The sequence below is a fragment of the Hetaerina americana genome, unplaced genomic scaffold (assembly GCF_022747635.1).
Source record: "Hetaerina americana unplaced genomic scaffold, ioHetAmer1.1.p SCAF_2, whole genome shotgun sequence".
Classification (NCBI taxonomy): Eukaryota; Metazoa; Arthropoda; class Insecta; order Odonata; family Calopterygidae; genus Hetaerina; species Hetaerina americana.
Window position 1 is genome coordinate 112,131,281 of NW_027286763.1, and position 21,839 is coordinate 112,153,119.

The following is a 21,839-nucleotide window of genomic DNA, read 5'->3' on the forward strand; positions in this document are numbered from 1 at the left end:
TCTAACCGTATGGTCTCCACGCGCTTTTTATGGAGGTAACATTTCCTTTGTCGTTTCTCGTGGCTCAGAGCTGTAATGATGTATTCAATAGCAAGGAATATTTGGAAAGGAGGCCGGAAGAGGTGCTGTGTTTCATATTTGTTTTTGTGTTTAACAAAAATATTCGAGAAATCATTAAGACCATAGAGGAATAAATTTAATTCAAAAGGATGTCAATGAAATTCACCACTAGCGTATTCCATCTGCGGATAAATATGCCGAAATACGAAACCCAAATTCTATCGATAAAATCTTAAATTCGCAAATGGCCCGTAAGTATAAGACAGCTTCAATAGTTATGGACTTTTTTTCTTATTTGATTTCAGATTATTTACATTTACTTAATACCTCGCAAGCCACCGAAAGGGCGTGTGGCGGGGGTTATAAGGGCACTGCCCTTTATTAAGTAAAAGAAAACCGCATGCAAAAGCCAACAATTTATATAGTCCACAAACAAAACGTGGCTTGCATTCATGCAAATACCCATACATCCCTCAAGCATGCAAATACACAAACTACCAACTAACACACACATGCACCTACAAATATTTATTGGTGGTTGCGCCGTGAGTTTGAAGTGTAGATGTACATGGAGAGCGCATTTACTTTAAAATAATAAAATGTGAGTATTTTTAAAATTGCTCCAGTGCACAAACGGGAGGATATGTTTCGCGGAATATGGAGGGGTAGGGCGCGACGGTGCTACCGTCTGCCGGCGAGTCGCTTGGTTACTCCCCCCCCCTCCCGTGGCTCGCACCTCCCGCCTCGTCCGCACGCGGCGCCACATTCGAGGGAAGGGGAGTGACTGCAGAATAATCCACTCCCCCTCCCCTCCAACCCTAAGTCTCACACCCCCAGGGATCGGGCGGGAATCGTATCGATATATATTCCCGTATCGATTATATTCATTCGATAAATACTATAACATTATTGCATCGAATATTTCATGGTTAATTATGATTTCGATTAATTATTCTCGTTGCCTGATTTGATTCGCAAGTCCTCTAATTTATCTCTAAGAACATAATCACTTGTTTGCTACGGGACTAAATTGTGATTTCCTTAAGGCGCATCGAAATCCTCCGGTTGGTCCTCTCTTGGCGTGCGGAATGAGAATCGGGGAAAATATTCCCGTTGGAAAGAAGCGTTTGGTGCTGCTTAACCTCTGCCTTGCTTAGTCGGCTCGATAATGCTCCACCGCACTGTGCCAGTCGTGGGGTCGCAGTGAGTGTACTTACTCCAGGTGGGAGTGGCGCGAAAGATTCTGTGGGTTGCCTTTTAATTCAATGCATCATTTCATTGGATGGGATTGTGTTGAAGTCGAACAAAGGATAAATCGATGTAGCTAGTTATCACGCAGACAGTCTTCCGAATCATCGATGCATGCGTATCGGTTATTTCGATTCCCTCGCCCCCGCAGTCGCCTTTTGGTGCCCGGGTGTTTCCAGCGCTGTGGTTCGTTGTCGTGGCGAGCGATGGGTTTTGTTGCTATCACAACGGAGAGGAGTGGAACGATTAGGGCCGGCGGTCTTTTTTTTTAAATTTTCCTTTGTGGCGAAAAGGATGACGCGCTGCCGTGAACTCCAAAAGCATTGAAAAGGGCCGGGCACGGAGGTACCGCTCGCTCTCCTCCCCCCCCCCTCAATGCACATCCCCCCTCCCCTCTTCCACCTGCCCTCCCGCTCGTATTGTTGTTGTCGTCCAGAACGGCTGTCTTTGCCCCTGCGAGGGCGCAGGTGTCGGCGAAAAAAGTGAAGCAGCAATTAGTTGAAAGGACCCCTTCGAAATTCCCCGAAACATATATATATATATATATATATATATATATATATATATATATATATATATATATATACACACACATATATATATGTATATATATACATATATATGTATATATATATGTATATATATATGTATATATATACATATATATATATATATATATATATATATATATATATATATATATATATATATATATATATATATATATATATATATGGATACGTGTTTGTGTATGCATATATATATACGGTTCGACGGATCGACTGTCGTCATCAGAATGGCGTTCTCGGGGAAGAGCGGAGAGGACATGTTCGGGGAAGAGGTGAGGGAAGGAGAGGTAAGGGACCAATAGGAAATGAACAAGGGGGTGGGAAGGAATATGTAGTTAGCTATTGAATGCATTCAGTGGGCATGGTTCAGTCCGGGAAGTTTAAATGACTGGGACACCCAGATATGCGCCATCTCGTGGGTTCTCACCTCTATGATGGCTCAACTATAGTCCGTGAAAATGGACCCACGCGGAAGAAATCCCGGAAGATTTGAATCTTAATCCGCCTCATTCCATCCGGAGGCAGTCTTCACAGCATTCCCTGTGGTAACATTGCTTAATGCTAATCGATAGACGTAATTACTGGAGATCTTTGGAGTGCTATTGCTAAGATCCCTTTGTCGAGGTCAGTTCCCATATAGCTGCCCGAACTAATCTGTATTAATCTCCGAGCACGACTTCGCTCGGCATACTCCGCAGTCTCCCATTCATCTTTTCCTCGCCCTCCCCCGTGGACCGTCTCCATCCGGCCTAGATTCCGCAATCCTCTTTGGGGCTCATTTAGAATTGGCAACGACTTTTCCCTTTTCATGCTGCAGTCGTACCCAACGTGTGCCCCAACCATCGAATTCGTTATACCAGCGTTTCACCGTGGCAAAGAATGGGGCTTCATCGCCAGAAGTGGAAGTAAGTTTAATCGATGCACTCCTGTCTTGATAACCACGTCGAAAGTGGTAGAAAATCATCTCAAGAAAATGTTCACGAGTTAACTCCATTTTTTCGCTGAGACAAAAGTTTCGAGTAACTATAAGCAACACAGGTTGTGATCAAATGACCAAATGTTCTGAAGAAATTTAGCATTGAAAGGGTCAAACTTTCAGATGGAGACGTCAGATGGCGCCTGAAGCACTTAGTGTTGTCAAGGCTCAAGATATAAATATCAACCCTCGTAATAGTAATAAGGAAATTAGGAGAATGCATTACCTTCAGACACTTCTTTCCTTCTTCATTGCGACAACCTAACTTAATACATTTTTGTTTCATGATATTGTGAGTGGGGTTCCTGCTCTCACTTACTCCCCCGTTATCGTATGTATACATTTGTTTTATGTTTGCAGTCAATCAAAGTTTCCATGTCTCGTTATCAAATTTTTCATGATAAAATTTTTTAATTTACCACAATTTCCCAATTGATATCATTCAGAGAATTATAGGTGTTAATGCTAATTGAAATTCAAACAATTAGACAATAATATTATTAATTGACAAATATGTCAAATGACAAAAATATGATAGTTGGAATATACCGATTGATGGTAATCTTACAGTAAGATAATTAAATAGAATGACAAATGGAGGACAATTAGAGTATATATATATACAGTATATACAAAAATATTAAAAATAAAACAATAAAATCAGATGACAAATTTGAGACACTTTGACAGTGGTAAGATAGTGATATTATAATAACACAGTTAAATCAAATGAGAAATTCAGCACAATTAGGCAATGTATTTCTCCCTATCAATCTATCTATCTACACAATCCTCTGCAAGCCGCCGCAGGGACGTGTGGCGGGGGGTGTTAGGTCACCAGCTATGCATGACCAATCCTAATCATGTCACCTCTACACAAATATTAGTTTGATCATGCTCTCGGAAAATGTTAATCACACGATACAAAGTACTGACATGCATCAATATTCCATTACAGGATGCGTGTGTTCAAATCATACTGTTGAACTGTCAAAAAAGATGGGTCTATTAAATAAAAAGAATGACATGCAGTAGGATTTACAATAAGAGGAATTAATGCAACCATTTTCGATTCTTTGTTAAGTAGAATAGTATGATGTTCCCGTATGCCTTCTATTTTCTCTGGCATGCTGTGCCAAATTTCGTGCCGTAATTTATTTCGAATTGAACGCATTTTTCTCCTCGGTGCTTGGCTGAATCGTTGATCGAGCACGCCTCCCAAAGATTGTTAATTGTTTTTTATAATTTCGTGTTATATTAATTCCTTGAAGTTACCATTTAATGATGGGATTTGCGTAACTGGCCGACATGATCCGAAAGCGTATTTTAAGTCTATCCTTAATGTCTGAGGGGATACCTTTCGTGTGTAAGCCTGACTGCCGTGCCAGCCTTTTCGCCATGGCGGGGAAGGGAGGGATGTCCCCGAATTGCGATCCACGAGAGATCGATCGTTGGTCCGGCTCCATTGACTAACTTCCTCTCCCGTCCCCCCCTCCTCTCCCACTCCCCCCCGTCTTCCCCCCCTTCTATCTCTCTCCCTATATTCCTCTGGCGTATGTCAACGCAGACTGATAAAAGGTTTTTTATTGTGTGTTCTTTTAGTTGACGAGCGCTTAAGGTTTTACCACTTCAAGGCCTTCGCGCCCGCCCCGGCATCGGGGGGTACGGCGACGCATGCCGGGAAACTGACACTTGCAAATCGCCGCGAAATCCTCCCCTTCCCCTCCCTCCCCCCCCACCACCAACCGCCACCAAATCGACTAAGACGACTTAATTTCGCGTTCCCAGCCCGCGGCTTTTTGCCCTTCTCCCGCGGCTGGAGTCGGGTGAATTGAGTGATGTCGAACGAAGGGGTTGTTGAGGTTGTTATCGATGCCCTTTGCTATCAACGACATTGCCTATCGGAGACCCTGGATTAAAAGAATATGAATTTTAAAAAATGTAACAAAAATTCAGGCATTGATTGGCTCAAATATCGGATTAAGCGATAGAGATATAATTCACTCATTTTTAATCCCATTTTCTGAACGGTTAAATGCCAACAAAAATGTTTTCACACATTCCATCCCGGTGGAAAGAATGATTACGTTAAGAAATCAAAGGAAAAGGAGAATAAGTGTTTGCTCAACTGGATATTCAATGGAATTCTCCCTTCATGGTCCCCGAGTTCGCAATTGCTCAAAAAATAGATTTAACTATGTGAGTGTTGGTGTATATTATAGGACAGTTAAGTGCGCGTAGTATACGTTAAACGTCCCAGGGTTAAATTCAGCTTGGTATTTTACGTAAGGTGTTCGAAGCGGTCATTGTCAGTCGTTAACGTCTGGTAACTTTGCTAATTTTTCATTTTTAATGACTGCTACCAATGTAAATGCCGTACTTATTGGTGTTTTTAAGTGTGCATTCTATTTCGTCGTAATTTATGGGACTAATGAGATTTAACAAAAAATCTTATCTTTTTCTTATTGACTATATCGAATTCTTTCCCTGATTTAAATGTACAGCGGACGTTCCTTCCCAATTTTTGTCGCGCTAAAATAATGCTGGACTTTGAAAAAAAATAATACATGAATGAAACTTACGTCACGATATCTCGTGTGAAACATTTCGTGAACATCTAAATCCAATCAGTCGAATGGTGGAAATAAAAAACACGTAACTTCATGATTCCACCAAGAAAATATGTTACGATACGACCCTGGTTTCGACGTTCAACGCCATCTTCAGGTGAAGATGTGAGGTCACCTTAAGACGAATTTGAACGTCGAAGCCCGGGTCGTATGGTAATAAATTTTCGGTGGAATCACGAAGTTACGTTTTTTTCATTTCCAGTATGAATCCATTCCATAAAGTTACGCCGGAAATCATCAATTAAGTCGAATATTGTGACAGGAAGGATCGCAAATGCCATGTCCTTAAAGTTTACAAAATCCTTGATTTCCTGTATGTATACCCGCATTCAAGCGAGTCCATTTTGCGACGATCACTGTCAAAAGAGAGAGAAAAAGAGCCCCGGATTATCAGTAGATTCAGAAAACACTTCTCCTCCTCTCGATACCCTCCGTTTTCGTCTACATCTTCTTTCGTCCCTGGCACATTCAAGCATTCATTCATTTCTGTCCCAGAGACTCGAAAGTTCGTCAACTTGGGCGTCCGCAACCACTCATATTTTTTGGTTTGTCGCCTTCATCTCAGTCTGCCTATACATAATCTTTCATTCTCGCATGCGTTCGATTTACCAAAAGGAACGTGAACAGTTTATTTATTTATTTATTTATTTAGGATACATTGCTGTTAGGCGATAAGCCGGGTGGCAATGACATGATATAACAAACAGTAGTCATTCTTAAAACATATCATAATGCCATTTAGTCATATAGTAGACTTACAAAATAAAAAAATAAGAAAAAACAATATATTGTGATACAGCCATACACCTTCTGCCGTATTGCATTGAACAATACCATCATGTATACCTTTTACATTCACGCCTAAATGATTTAATGCTTTTGGGTAAGGGCTTAAAGAGTTCTTCAGGCAGCTGGTTCCACTCTTTGATTCCCATATTTAGGAACGAAAACTTGGCGGTGTTTGTCTTTTGGGGCATGTATTTGATTTTAAGCGGGTGATCATTCCTGCCGAGATAACATGGCTTATTTACACTCTCGTTCAGTTCTTTCTAGCCTCCGTCAGCTTTCAATATTTTAAAAATGGCACACAGTCTATTCAGCTTCAACTTCTTCAGTTGGCAATGAACTCGCGGTCTCGTTTTCTATATGTTTCGCAGGATTATTGGAACACATTTGCAAATTGGAGCGTAAATAGCACGTAAAGAAATATCATAAAAACCCTTTAAAAAAAGGCTCCTTAACGAAGCTGTCGCCGTGCAAGCGGGCGGAAACGTATTTCATTTTAACCGCGGGCCGATGCGGTAAATGGTGATGGCTCGCTGGAAATCGTTATTCCGCGATAGTGCCTCCCGCCACCATTTACGGCTTTCGGGACGACCCCCCGAGTCGCCACCTGGGGGGGAGGAAGTCTGTCTAGGAATGCGTGGTGGGCAGATGGCGTCCGTGGACGGGCGGGAGAGGGCGGGGGTGGGAGCCCGAGGAGTAATCAATGAACAAAGGCCCCCCTCCCTCCACCAACACCCTCCCCTCCCCTCCCCCCCCACACCCTCCTCTAGGCTCCGCAGGTTTTTCATGGACCCCGCCCCCTTCCTTCTTGCGTGGGCGTTTTCCTGCAGGTTTTCTCTTAAGTGAGCACAAATGGAAAAATACCGCCTTAATATGCAAAGACACACACATTTATATGCACCGATGTTTATTTGTGTGTACGAAGAGTTGTGTATGTGTATATATATATACAGGGTGCGTTCCAAAAGTAATGAAATTATTTTTTTATAACTAATTCGTTGGACAGATCTGCACAAATACTAAATTCTTCAAAGTACTGTCCTTGGACCTCTACAAATTTTTTCCAGTGACTCTCTGCCATGACCAGTACGCGCTCTGGAAGGAGTCTTCGGGGACCTCTCGCAAGGCCTTCGTCACGGCTGATTGGATCTCTTCTTGGGACGAAAAACGGGTTCCTTTCAGGGCTGCCTTAAACCGAGGGAAGAATTGAAAGTCTACTGGGGCGACGTCAGAAGCTTAACGCAATATATATATATATATATATATATATATATATATATATATATATATATATATATATATATAAAACAACAGACATGCGCACACAAGACATAAGCTACGCCATTACGACTACATATACTTATTTGCTCATAGAATGGATGGTGGGGCAAAAAGATGAAAAGTTAGAAGTGGAAAAACACACCAGCCGATCTCCTACACCGCAGAGGGGATTAGTGGGACGGGGTGGGAGGTCTGTTGTCATTGATCTTCCTTCTAATACCTCAGTTACCCAAAGTAAGGTAGTAACTGTTTGGAGCTAAGAATTTGGCCTTTTTTTAGTGTACTGCTTTTCATTTTTCATCCGGTCTTTCGTAGAACATGGAAGGTTGGCAGTGTTTAGTCTGTGGGTCCATCAAAAACCTATCTTTACCCATAGACTAATGCAATTAATTACAGGTATTACGCCACGTATCGGCTAATGCTTAAAGAAATATTTCAAAATGATAAATCTTGCTTGAAATTTTGGCATGTCTGCGAATAAGGTCCTACGACTTGGATTTCGCCCTTTATATGTCCTCAAAGCGATACCTATTTGTTCGAATGGATCGTTAAGTAGGAAATATCTGCAGGTTTTCACTTTAGGTGGCGACCAAACCATTCCCATGGAGGTCGATTACGAACTTACGAAAGTGTGAAAGTCAACCTTGGCATTTGTGTCCATCCAAAACCTACTTTAACTGGTGGATTACCTAATAATAGTAAAAATAATAGTCACATAATTATATTTGATGAAATGTATTCTGAAGTACAAAGAATGGGTGGAAGTGGGGGCAGCATTAACCTACGTCTTGTGGCGAGTGCCTTAATTCACCGGTATGCGTCCGACTTTGATAAAATAATCTTTAATTTTTCGGACGCTGGCCAAATTTTTTGGCACATGCCAAGATCCAACGTCGACATTGGCTTTCGTTGCCAGTCGTCGTCGTGGTAACGCCCTTAATACCCTTTTTTAGCGACGTGCGGGCGGGTGAGTTTGCCCGCGCGCGGAATCCTCTCCGCCGACGATGGTGTCCGGTAAGGAAAGCGGGGACTTCATTTGTCTTGCCGGCAGCACTCGAGGGGATGAGGGGGCAAGGTGTCGGACATTAATAACATTTTTATAAGTGGCGCAGGTCCGCTCGCCCCTCTCCATCTCTCTCTCCCCCGAGCTGTTCATTAACTCTCGCCCCGGAGGTGGGAGGGGCCAGGCAGTTCCACTTCGGAGCCCTCGAGGAAGCGATAAATAAGAAAAATGGGGAGACGTCAGATGCGGGTGGACCCCAGATTCAACGCCAGGTCACGCGGGCCTTCGAAAAACGCTGCTTAAAGCGGAGGCGGGTGGGTGGAGGGAGAGAGAGAGAGAGAGAGAAAGCATAGGTCGCCCATTACCACGTTTGACATTTTGCAGGATATAACTTGCCCACGCGCGATTCCCCCGTGGGAGGAATCTGGGGTATGGACCGGGTAAAAGTCAGGGAAATCTCAGCGGAGGAAGAAATCAGGAAAATTCCCGGGGAGTCACTGATTTTGAACCCTTCGTTTAAATCCGATTTCCCTTTCCTCCGTTCGGATTCCGCTTCATTTCCCTTAACACCTTTCATTCCAAACGGAAACCCCTCTGTTTTTGTTCATTATCCATTGCAGCCGGTTCGTCTTTCTTCTTCAACGTGCTTAATCATTAAGTTAAGTGTTATTTGTTATTATGTTTTAAGATACTACCAATGCAAATCAATTATAAAAAAAGATCACCTCTTCAATGTTCCGTACAAACACCCACCTCCATACGCCCGTTGGCCCTCCATCCCTTCTGCTGAATGTGGGCTCTTCTTCTTCCATTTCTGTTTCCAGAGTGATATATTTGTGTGTGTGTGTGTATATATATATATATGTGTGTATATATATATGTATATATATATGTGTGTATATATATGTATATATATATATATGTGTATATATATATATATATATAATAGATGATTTCGTCGACGTAACACGGAAGTGCCGAATAATAAATTGGACAGCAACAAACAATATAGAAACACATAAACACACTTCCGATGAAGACGGAGCAGAATTCCGTCGAAATGATCAAGAAATAATGTGTGAGTGGTCTTTTTATGTGTTTCTAAATTGTTTGTTGCTGTCCAATTTATTATATATATATATATTATATATATATATATATATATTATATATATATATATATATATTATATATATATATATATATATATATATATATAATAGCGAGAGAAAATAAAAAATGCTAAGATAGAACACAAAGAAGAGGACAAATTGCTTGACGTTACGACAGCACGAGCTGTTAGCTCAGAATAGTAGACATTACTGACAGTCACCATTGCCATGAGCAGCTTCCTTTTTTTCCATCTTATGTTTTAAGGTTCGCTTATCCTAAGTTAAGCATAGTTCCGCCCATTTGGAGTCCATAATAACTACCCTTTCCAAGTCCTTCTTCCCATAAGTCGTCCATAAAAGAGTACGCTCATCTTCGGATCTGGTGTCTGAAATAAAAAAGTGCAAAAATGAAGGAATATCTTATTTTTTACGAAAAACTAATATATGACAGATTATTCTAATACTTTTGCTACTGCATGAAACGACATGGAATTGATTGTGTTTGTCTGTATAATTCATTCAAGCAATATACATTTTAATGTTTTCGTTCAGTTTGGGTAAAGATGCCGAAGAGTAACTTTGGTCAGAGGTCGAAAGCAGAGGACGCCGGGCATCGACTCACGCGCCATCTACTCCACCCGCTTTTCGGATTCCCTAAGGGAGACCAATTACCTGTACCTGTCCTATTTCGCGTTCCGCTATTCGAGGTCGACCAGGGTTGATTCAATTACTTGATGTGTCTTAAATCACTGTTAATGACTTCATTTAATAAACACCGTGTGGTTTTAACATTCAATTGCAATCATTAATCAATTGGTCACCAGTCACTTCTAAGTGGGCAACCACACGACCAATACTAGGTCAGTGATGAGCATATTGCCACATGTAACAGGGCAACCTATTGTTAGCCGGGTTCGCTTCGTGTTTTCCCTCTGCATCCCGACCCTGCCGCCAATTCGCCGCCTGCCCGTGTTCGGTCCGCGCCAATCGTTTGTGTCATCGGATATTTTTTTCTTACGTCTTTTCATTTTCCTAATGCTCGAGTCGTCATAGATGATGCTCTCCTATCGTAGAACTTACGGATTTCACGTGTGGAAAAAGGGTTCCTATATGTACGTATGGCCCATGGTGAAAGGCAGCAGTTTCTCTCGGTCTGTATCGGTCTGTGCCACCATTAGGCACTGGTGGCACAGACCGAGTGGGTCGACCTAGCATCAGCTGTCACAGCTGCGTGCGAGAGTCAAGTGCACGGTATTGGCCGCAGTACTGCGATGTGGAAGACAACGGGAAACCACCACAATAGTCTCCCAAGAATATGCAGCCTTGACTTTAATAATAAATAAAATAGAATGGGAAGATTTGTGCTGCGGTAAACTAATTCCAGGATTGAAATACTAAAAAAAAGTCAGAGTCGCTTTCTCTTAATATTTGAATATGATCTCGCCTGCCATTCTAATGCCGGGGTTAAAATCGACCCCACCCCAACCTCTGTCATTTCACTTTAAAAATCGTTTATATCCTGTAGTTCCTCTGTTTGTCTTCGTTTTTTTTAATAGCTGGGATAATCGATGTTTCGCTTCTTTCGATCTTCTCTACTCGATCGGTTAAGGGTTCTGTGCATGGGCCGAACCGACTCGTTCGGAATGAAAGAAAGGAAATTGGAAGGCCAGGTTTCTCACCCGACTCAGATTATTCCGGCATCTCGTTCCAAATTGACTTAGCTTGCCTTCGCCTTTCTGCTTGCCTCCCCGCGGATGGAGAAAATGCCTCGGGTGCCACTCTATGCGGACGAGGTAGGCCGCGCCTTTGTGTGTGAGTGGTAGGTGCGGCAAAGGGTGTGTGCGTGTGTCAGCGAGCGCCGGCCGCGTTTCGTTTGTCTGCTGCATCCCCCGTGGCGATCGCCTTGTCGCACGAAAGGGGGCGTGGTCCTGGTGGGGGAAGGGGGAGGGGGCCCGCGCCGAGAGTTTCCGATGGTTAGAGACGAAAGGGCTCGTCATCACTCCTTCCCCTCTCTTGACCTAATTCTTCCTTCACCTCCCCTCCCCCCGCAATTCGGGAACAGCAATTTGAAATCCAACGGTCGGGACATGTTTCCGGTTTGAGTTTTATCGGCGATTCGAATCAATTTTTACAAAATTGTCCTTCAGAATGTGTTGGCAATCCAATTAGTAGAGTTTGTGGAGGTGGAGACCGGAAGGGCCGGGTTCAATTCTGGGGGACGCCTGTCATATCACCCCCAGCTCCCCTAAAATCGGGTGATTTCTCGGTCGCAATTAGCAGGTGACCGGTGGATCTCCAGTCTGCAAATCCAGTGAACGAGCCTTCCGAATGCCATTGCGATTGTGGATATATCGGTGACTCTTCGTGTACGAGACGGTGGCGTGCGTATTTCCGCACAGATCTCTGGGACTCCATCTCTCAGCGATGCAAGCCAAGCGACTTATCGTACGTCCCATGAAGCGATTGTATTTTTAATGGACAAAAACGAGAGTAATGCGAAATGAGCGAGTGGTAGATATTGAAACGGATATAATATCATTTATTGCAAGGGGTTTGTGTGAGCCACCCACGAGAAGTATGGACTCGCTGTTTTGAGAAACGGGTCCTCATGCAGACTCTCAAAGGGATTTCGTCCACCAGTGAGATCGGAAGATCAAGTAGATTTTTAATCAACTATTGAAAATGAAAAACCATCCAGAGGAGGCTTGGAGTACACTTATTTACTGGAATATCAAAACTAACTTCGATTTAGTGAAAATGTTTTAGTTTTGATAAATGCATGTATTTGAATCTGTACATTTTACGGTCTTGGAGAAAAAAAGGGATTGCGTTTTTCTTAATAAAAAGCAAGGTTGATGTTAGGCCAAGAATCTAAATTAGCGGTACCTCGTCGGTATCCAGGTGAGACTGGGAAGTATCCAGACTCATTAATACTATATTCTACTCGATGTGAACAACTATCGACCCGACTTTGTAAACTTATCGATTACCCACCACACCTCGAATTCTCGAATCACCTTTTATCACGATTTGTGGCCGTTAAATGTGATGCACGAGTATGACGACAACTCATAATATTACATAGCTACATTAATCAATTTCAATGTTGCGTTAAGTATGATTTAGTAACAATTGATTATCCAAAGAAGCGTGATTACATTCGTTCAAGCCTGCTATTGAAAATTATTCAGTGGGTGAATCGAGCTGTGAGAAATCGCGAAATGTGTTTTCCGCCCAGTTTTTGCCTCCCTTTTTATTCGCTTTTTATTTATTTATTTATTTTATTTATTCAGTATTAGTCCGAAAACAGCACATTTTGGCCTTTACATCGAACTATTAACAACGATAACAATGGTCACATTTATACACACCCAAGCCCTAGATGGAGGGAAACTCACCCAGGCGGGAATCGAACCCGCGACCCTTGGAATGGCAGACGAAGACGTTACTCCGCCGCCACCGGGGTCGGCTTTCGTGCTTCTTCCGCATTTTTCATTCCGTGTCGCTGATGGGTTGAATTGCGAAATAGATCTTCGCTTCAAAAGAAACAAAAAATCGATGGTCCATTTTGGAAACTTAAAAAAAATGTCTCCGAAATCGAATGAGTTAGAGAAACTGCCGTCCTTTGTAATATTTCCGTGGCGTGCTCTGTGTATGCGCGTACATTCATTTTAAAAGTTTCGCTAATTGCCTTTATTTTTTGACGTTGGCTTCATTCCAGCGTCGATCCTCGTGTTTCAACAGGCTCTCGTCCTAGATTTTCTTGCGACGGTCTTTTATTTTTATTACGTATTTCGCGATCTGATATTTCTCTTCTGCTCGTCCCTTTTTCGCAGTATTTCGAACGGTCTCGAAATAAATTCCGTGCGAGTCCTCATTAACGTGAAAGGCCCTTTACTGGAATGCTGGAATGTGCAAGCTTCTTTAGAGCATGCACGGCATATTTATTTTCGCGAGGAATAATGTCTGAGTGGAGTGGCCCGCCTCAGATGTGAAGCACGTTGCCATTTTCTGTGATTCTCGTCCCTCGGGAGTGTGGAGGTGAATTCTTCTTAGTTTAATGTGCGATGGGAGACCAGAAAGTAACCTCCGTTGCGCCATTCCAATATACGCCGGAATAAATGCAAAAAATTTATTATTTTCACCTAAAAAATATAAAGCTCTGCTCCTTTACATGTATTCGCCAAACATATTTATACATTTTTCATATCTCTGGACTAGTTTACAAATTCCCTTAGCATTAAATTCTGCCTCGCTGAACATCGCAGCCAACCGATTTTGGCGTCTTGAAGTTCCTCGTCGAGACGAGGACAAAATATTTGCTGTAGCAAAACATTTATCAGTCATCTTTCCATGCAGCAGAGCCGTTGGAAATCTGTGCAAAACTCTCTAAAGATTTCAACTATCGTAAAACTCTGGTTTTCACGAACTTCTTCGTCAATTTTCAGGTTCAGTTCATTGTTCGCCAAAGACGGGCGGCCACTTCTGTCGTCATCATGGACAAATGTCCGTTCCCTCTTAAACTAACGGCACCAGTGACTCACAGCTTTTGTCACTTGTCACATTTGGTCCGTACAGAGCACAAATGTCCCGTTGAAGAATGTCAGCAGCTTTTTGAAGCTTTCTCATCGATAAAAACCTTATCACCGAACGATCTTCACATTTGGCGGGAGTATCAATTGCAAGCAAGTTAATAAATTTTTTTATCCTAGCAACTACTCCCTCGTTGATACGTATTTAAACCTACATTAATCCCTTCGCTTGAGGATAGTTCCGAGTTTGCCGTGGGGCTCCACGAGGAATGTGATGTTTGTTTTTTCCTCCACGAGTCAAAAGGTGAGCACTGGAGCGCTCTCAAGAGCAGGCTCAATGCATGGAAGGAAAATGAAATTGAATTACCCCAGGTACTAGCATTTTAGACTGAGGGAAATAAAAGTCTGTCTTTCAAGAGAGGTGGGGGGGGGTGGGAATTAACGGAAAGGGCGAGGGGAGGCTGAGGCTCAATGGGGTCGCACAATGGACCGTGGCGCGTGCAAGGGGTGGGCGTGTGCTGATTCTCCGTCTTTCAGTGGGAATACAAAGAGCACTCGAGGGGGCGATTCCTAGTAATTGCGGTCAGCCGGCGGATTCGAACTTTTTAAGTCTCCGACTCGAATAATTATAATGTGATCAAGCTATGTGGCACGGCATTGTATTTATATAATCGTGTAGAACACACGGAGGGGTGCTTGCTTGTTTTGACGGTTTAGGCGTGACGGAGAGAAGAGAGGAAGAAGAATTCACTTGTCAGCTGTCAATAAGGAGGGTGGAGAGCCCGAATATTCATTTATGAACATATCTACTTTCTTTTACTGGACCTACTCTCAAGTCATTGTTTGAACGTTTGTATTATCGCCGAATGGATTTTTCCAGCAACTCTAGTACTATTACGCACGCGCATATATATATATATATATATATATATATATATATATATATATATATATATATATATATGCGTGCTTATATACGTATATATATATATATGTACACACAAACACACGGAAATAGAAATAAGGAAAAGGTATAGGAACAAATATTAAGGACGAACACAGGAGAGGTCGGGAAGGCGGAATCAAGCAGATCATAAGTGTAAAAATATTTCCCTTACCGGGACTTGAGCACAGGATCTTTCCACTTGTCGGAAGATCGGAAAGATCCGGTGTTCAAGTCCCGATCAAGGAAATAACTTTACACTTGTGATCTGCTTGATTCCGCCTTCCCCATCTCTCCTGTGTTCGTCCTTTAGATGTGTTCCTATCCGTTTTCCTTATATCTCTTTCCATGTGAATGAATATTTGTTCGCCATATGGTGGGATTTCGTGTTTTTATATATATAAATATATATGTATATATATATATATATATGTATATATATAATATGTACTAGTGGACTGAGACAAAAACAGAAATATATATATATATATATATATATATATATATATATATACGAAACGTAGAACTATTATGAACGAGAAGCAGCAACCAACCCAATACATTTTTGAAATCCAATTCTATCATCATAGAGTGTAACCCTGTTCCCTTGTTGGTAAAAACGGAACAATTGATTGGCTGTTTTTTCTACTGTTGGCATAATGGAAGAGAGACCCGTTTACTGATTGGCTTAACTTGAGAGATGCTACAATTTCAGTTTGCATCGAGTCCAACTTGAGCTCTCAATTTGTTTTAAAAAGGAAGATGCCTTTGGTCGCGTGGAGGCGTGCTACTCCGCCGAATACGCATCGCCGGATGCTTCAAATTTAATTGTGTCACGGGGGAAGATATCGCTCGAGGAATTTCCGTGGAGTCGCTCCTGATCAGAGATATGATGATGGTGGTGCTAAATGTTCCCGACGCTCTAGGTGGTGTTCTTCCCTCGAGGATTAAGTGTTTCCGTGTTCGCCGTGATCGTTAATTCGGAGCCCAAACGGCGAGACATGAGACATTGACGGTGCTTTTGGGAGATTGCTGGCCGGGTCGAACACACTCCGGAAGCATGGAATTCCACGGGCGACTACTCTTGGCAATTTTCGTGGACTTCACGGGAATTCCCACGAATCCTCCTGTGTTTGCCCTCCAATCAAATCGGAGCGATAAACGAAAGCTTCTGTCGACCCAGATGACAAAGGTATCGACGCAAAGATTATGGAAAACACACGACAGAGGAACTACAGATCGTGTGGGCTTTGAGGTGTTGGTTTTTTCTTAATAAACGAAAGGAAATTCAAATGGAAAACTTCCTATTCTTTTTATTGACTTGCGTGTGGAACAGAATTCCATCCATTCGAGGAATTTGCGTGAATCTGCGATTGGAAAAGATGAGGTTATTCTGTCGACTCAAATATTTACATGGTTCATTATGAAAGTAATGCGCATGTTTTTCTTGTGACGCGACCATTCATGGTAGCGCGGTAAAACCCGTCGGGAAATGTGGCGAAGGGCCTACCCTTTCAACGCACCCGATTGTCAGTTTGCTCCGAGCAGTCTGAGCGGAAAGACGTTCCTCCGCATTTGTTTTTGACCTTGTAACAAGGCGCGATGGAGCGCCCAGCCACTCGCCACATACCCCCAGCCACACGTCCTTCATCGTTACCAACTTCCTGGCCCGAAGCCCGGTGGTCCCCCAGCCCCCTTACAGTCCCGGCTTGGCTCCGTGCGACTTTTTTTTCTCTCCCCGATTGAAGGGAGAGCTGAAAGAAAAGCAATTGGAGACCGTGTAAAACGTCCAAAAGCATATTACAGCGTTCCCGAGAGAAATTCCCGTCGATGAGTTCAAGGGTGCCTTCCAGACCCTGCAGACACGCATCCGCAAGTGTATTGATGCAGGGGGAGAGTATTAATTAAATATTGGCAATTCGCCTCTAAATGTTTATATTATTTTGTGGAAAATTGCTAATTTTTAATTAATCATGATATTCCACCCTATCACGTCTGAAACGTCTCTTTTAATTTTTTTTACGGGGAGAGTATTTTGAAGAATTTTAGGCATTTTTGCGAATACGATTGATAAATATATTTTTCCACATAGAATGCGCATTGTTTTCATAGTGGGCCCCGTATTTGGGATAAGAAATTCATTTAGATGCAAACACAAATTATAAAACATTTCGTGGAAGGAGATAGAAAGCATCCACTTGGAAATATGTGTATTAAAATTGCGATTTATCACCCATTTTCAAGAAGTATTGACCAGATTTTAATTTTTAACTTTGAAGCAAGTGTATTCGAATGTTTGTGTGGCATTTTTACTTTATTAAACGAATAAATTTATTGATTTATTTGTGCGAAATTGAAAATAATTGTATTATTTTCTCGGAACCCGCCCCAAGTTTCGGCAGCTGGTGCACTTAATCTATTGATTGAAATATTTGGATATACTTGTCGAGAGAAACGGGAGACAAGGAGTTTGGGGATGAAAATTATATTTGAAATACAATTGTACGGACAGTAGAATTTTTGCATTGGGGAATGGATGCGTGCACTTAGTGACAGAGGGACTTATAGGCAGAGAGATGACGGTTCTAGCCCTACCCCCGCCGCGCTAGGTCGAAGCGTAAGTTACTTCCTTGACAGCCCTCTTAACTTGGCATCTGTGGTGTTGATCTTTGTCTCTTTGCCCACCAAACGTTTCATTCTCCGGCAGACTATCTTAGATATGGTATAAATAAAACCAGAATCTGTTCCCCAATCGTATTAATCGTTGACCTGAGTGTGGTGTGTGAGGAAAAGCGCGCTGATCGCACCAGTTACTCGTGGGCCGCGTTTGTTGGTGCTCGCGTGTGTGTTAACCTGCTGCAGCCGCGCGCGTAATGTAATCGGGAGGCGTCGATCGATTGGTCGGGCAGGGGCGGGGGCTGGGGGGGTGTGGTGGAAGTGCCCCATCCCCTTCCGCCCCCTCGTCGCCGTTGAGAGGGGTCCTTCGCCAAATTGAAAGTGCCACCCTCCCGTCCTGGGGGGGGAGTGTTAGAGGGGGGCGGGGGGGGAAGGAAAGAAAGAAAGAAAGCACTCGAGACGAAGAGGGTGGGAGATGGCCGCTGAGTGGAGTGACCTGACCCCTCTTTGGCTTGCCCTCTCCTCCCTGCCCCCCCCCCCGCCGCACCCTCGGAGGCGTCGGATGTTGGCGTGTGTTGGTGTGCGCGCCTCCCCGTCCAACCTCCTTGACCTCTAGGCCCTCCCCCTCCTCCCCTCCTTCCTCCCTCGGTGGCACAACTCTTTCGCACATTAGAGATGGGACGTATATATGAATTAAGGACGCGTTTTTCGCATTTCTAAAAGTGTTTTTTAAGGGGAAAATACGGCATCGCTTGAAAAATAGGTAGTTGCTTACGTGCCTCGTGTTGGTACTCTGGCCTTTCAGCACTCACCGCAGTTTGCTAATGTTTGTGTACTAGATGTTTTGCCAAATTGGGAATAGGGGCTTGTGGGTTCGAACCAAAGGAGAAAGTGTTTTGTCGCTGGAATAGACGCACGCTCTTTTTATCATTTCAGCACCACGTCGGGCGGTAAAAAGTAAAAAATGTACTGCGGCAGTGCGTGTTTAAGTTAAACATCCGCTTTTATTAAATAAAAAGCTACATTATAAAGTTTTTATCCGAGTATAGGGTAAAAAAGTATTAATGAATGAGGTATATGTAAAGGTTACATCGGTTCATAAAGGGTTACATGTGCTCTTAACCAAGAAATACGTAAAATGTTCGTATTGTTCCCAAAAATAAGAATCTCATGTGAAAGTGTGCGTCAGATTGACAAAAAAGTCTTTTTCCCAGCACCAATAGTACATGCTCCTCACGTAGCACCCCTCCCTCCCACCCTCCGTCCACCCACTCCCCCACCCTCCACCCTCCCCTCTCGCCCCGTGGCATTCACCCCGTGCCCGAAATTTTAAGGCGGTGCGGGCCTTGGGGATCGCACCCTGCCCCGAAAGCAACCCACCTCTCCCGATGACACTCGCGGGGGTGAGATGTTTCACAGAGACGGCTTTCAACGTTTCGATATCCGGCCTTGATGGTGTCTCCGAAGCACCTTCGCCGCATATTGTTCCGTGATACGTTCAATTAATGAAAACCCTCATCAATTCCTTTTCTTTCGGAGAATGAATCAGCCGCTCATGATTATAATCAATGTCGCGAAATGAAAAGTTCATCTGAAACTTCTTTTTTGATAAATAATTCGCACAAATGGTGCTTAGAAAGTAGTGAGATAAATGGCTTATTGTCTGCGCATATTATGAATTTTATCACTCGTGATCATAATGATTCACGATTGTCTTTACTTCCAATGCGTTAACGTTGCAATTGTGCAAATAACGTATGGTGAATGTGAAATAATTAGGAAAGGTTGTCGTTTTGGTTATATCCCATAAAATCGGCCCTTACGTTTGTAAAGCGTCATTTAACTTCTTCGACTCCTTAATTTCATCAGTTTCCTGGAACCAATGTGAGCGGATGACCAACTTGGAAGGGTGTTTTAGGTGGCAGGAGTTTTATGGGATTGATTTACGGGGGTCTTAACTTTAATTTCATCCAACCACCTTCTTTCCGCTCCACTCCACCTCATTTCTCCCCGAATTTATAAAACGTTTGCGTTTTTCCCTTAAAGTGATGTCACATGCTCCGCAAGGCGCGACCTTTCGCCTCTCTATCTTCTCTTAAATCTTTTTTTATGCTAACATTTTCGTGAATTTCTCCTTCCGTATTATAATCCTTATCTTTGTCCTCCACTCTTTCCTCGCAAATTACTCCGAGAAATATTCCCATGCGCATGCGTTCGTTCAAGTGATCTTATTTGTGGATGTTGTCGACAGATGGACCTCTCAAGAACTTCAACTCGGCTTCAACACCATCGATGAAGCTCTACAGGCTTTATCGAAAATGCCAAATGCGCTTATTTCTTATTTCGTCATGTTTACGCGACTTGATGCAAACGTACCCCATGTTTTTTTTTTTGTTTTCTCGGAGGAAGATGAAATGTCACTCCAAGTATCACGTAGAACCCTTTTCAGAGCGGTAGTGAGCCACACGTGACTCTGTGCCTTACGTGCATTTTTTACCGATGCATTGTGTGTCGATCTCAGAACCCGGTTTTGATTTGAATGAAGTGTTTTTTGAGCTAAAAAAGTGTGTTCTGATCCTTAAATTTCGAAAATATTCTACGAGGGAAATTGCCGCTGCTGTGCGGATAACCCAGTAATTTAGTCTCTGTACAAATTTCGTATAGAAATCGTTTGACGCATGTAGTATAACTGCTGTGCCCAGTGTTGCCAAGTTTCTACTCCTTGAGATGCCTCTTGGAGGAATGGAATGCTTAAATCTTATTTTTATTCTACACCTAATACTTACCACAGGGAACCTTATCTCAGTGGTAGTAATTTAATTTTGCAACTCCTTTCAGTATGATTATACATAGGCATTTATTTAATGATGAGGAAACTTAGCATGTCTGTAGTTCACAGAAAATATTTAGTTTAGAATGTTGGAAAATTTAATCTTTAATTGCCTTAGTCTTTAGAGTGAAGAATCTTGAAGATTTGAGGGACTGATCTCAACCTTCGTTTCCACATTGGTTCTTCTCTGGCTTATTAATCATTGTTATTTCGTTCAGTCTGTTCTCGCAAGTTATATCCTGCAGGAGAAATTATTGAATCATCAATTAACTCTCATTAGCCCAGTGTAATCGTGCATTAGTTCAAAGCGTGGTTATAGAAGACCGATAAAGTGTCTCAATTCAATGCCGTTGGGGATATTTTTCAAAGGTGAAAAAATTCAGTTGTCCTTTTTTATACGTTACTCCTCGATTTACGTGGTTAGTGCGCTAAGTGATTTTTAATGCGTTCACCTTGATGATGTTGTGGTGAAGCCTGCAAAATGAAGTGTAAACGGCGAGTTCTGGCGAGGATTAATAACTTCTTTTTCCTAAAAGACTGGCGGGATCTCATTCGGCAAATGAATCCTTGCTCACATATCGACGGATCTGGGTCGGAGGGGGAGGGTGGGGGGGGGGTTGGTGTCCAAAAGTGATCACGCAGTGCGCTGTGGTGGAATTCCCGAATTCATTTCTCCGTTGAAACCTGCTCCGTCCAACTAGGAACATAGTTGGGATTTTTTCATGACCTTTCATCATTCGGGAAATCGGTGCGGTTGAGCTGGTGGTCCAATCGACTCGCTTCTTTTTTTCGCTTTCCTGTCTTCATTCTTCTATTTCCGGTTGGGTGTTCCCGAAAATCATTTCAAACTTTGGTGATAATAATGTTCAATGTTATAAGAGTTAATGTGTGCGTGTGTGGGTGTATACGATACATAGATATATATTTATTTATATATATGGTATCAATAATAGTATAGTGCATATATTACCTGTATATATATATATATATATAGATAAGTTAATATAGTATATGTATCTGTATGTGTGTATATATGTATATATATATATGTGTGTGTGTGTGTGTGTATATATATATATATATACATATTTATATATATATATATATATATATATATATATATATATATATATATGTTTGTATGTGTAGATGATTTCGTCGAGGTAACTTGGAAGTGTTGAATAAAAAACTTGGACAGCGACAAACAATATAAGAACACACAAAAATAACACTCACACGTTATTTCTCAATAAT

At 42.3% G+C, this 21,839-nt stretch overlaps 1 protein-coding gene across 1 annotated transcript in view; it reads left to right on the forward strand.

The window, feature by feature from the left end:
• Positions 1 to 21,839, forward strand: part of ASPP (Ankyrin-repeat, SH3-domain, and Proline-rich-region containing Protein) — a gene marked incomplete at its 3' end in the record, with an annotated part of 529,394 nt that overhangs the window by 374,910 nt on the left and 132,645 nt on the right. The gene's annotated exons all lie outside the window — the stretch shown is intronic.